Source organism: Mandrillus leucophaeus, unplaced genomic scaffold, assembly GCF_000951045.1.
Source record: "Mandrillus leucophaeus isolate KB7577 unplaced genomic scaffold, Mleu.le_1.0 Scaffold1113, whole genome shotgun sequence".
NCBI classification, from domain to species: domain Eukaryota; kingdom Metazoa; phylum Chordata; class Mammalia; order Primates; family Cercopithecidae; genus Mandrillus; species Mandrillus leucophaeus.
Window position 1 is genome coordinate 701,681 of NW_012099355.1, and position 1,123 is coordinate 702,803.

Consider the following 1,123-nt stretch of genomic DNA (forward strand, 5'->3'; position numbering starts at 1 on the left):
TTATTATATAGGAGCATTACTGATGTGGTGGTAGAATGCAGGGAAAGGGAAGTGTTCTATAACACCATGATTAGGTCTCAGGCTTTTGGTAAGACCATGTCCCAGGCTGTGAGCTCATTAGTGCTTCTCAGTTTTTCCCTTCTTGGGTAAGACAGAAAGACTACAGAGGGCTGTATTTGGATATTCTCTATCGGGTCATATGTTGTTCTCCACATTTCTTGGTTCTTTTGATATGGTTTCCTATAGATTTTTTTCAAACATAGTTTTAATAGATGCTTTGATTGATTTCCTTTGTTACAGACAAAATATAGTTTGTATAATATACCTTATTTTTTCACATGTCTCATACTTTGTGTTGAAAACAATAAGTTTTCATTAAAATAATGTATCATATCTGGAAACCAGAAATCTTCCCCCAGCATTTATTTTTGTATCTGCTATTTATGTAGTGATTTTCCTGAGGTAATTCTGCAATGTCTGCATTATTTTATTGTGCAGCCACTGAAGTCACTGTTCATTTAGCTTAATAGTCAGATAGTAATTGGACAAAGACTTTTTAAATACCTTAAACCATTAAGGCTCCAAAGTTCTTGCAAAAGTCTCTGTATATGTATCGGGGCACCCCTTTAAAACTCAGGAAGACATTTTATAACTCTGTCTCCGCCTTCACTTGCTGCTTCTGAAGAACCTCAGGTCATCTTTAATGAGAGTTTAGGACCTTCTGGGCCTTTCCTGAGCATGCACACAGCCTTGGTATGCACAATCTTACACATGCGTGTCGACTTCTGGTTTTCCAGAAATTTGTTAGAGCTTTTCAAAGTCTCTTTTGATATCTTATACTCTGTTTTTTTGTTTTTTTGTTTTTTTCCTTTTCGGTTTTTTGGTGAGCTTCTTCTTAGCCCAAACTGATAGTGTTATCTCAGACGAATTGATGTTAAACAATTGCCACTGATTGCTTTTGAAAACTGTTCTATGAGTAGGACTGTGTGGACAGAGTAAAATCTCTGTCAGGTCAAATAGAAACAAACCTGATTAGGTCTTTACAGAGACCTGCCAGGAAGTCAAATCGTGATAATTTTATTTGACCTGCCAGGAAGTCAAATCGTGATAATTTTATTTGACC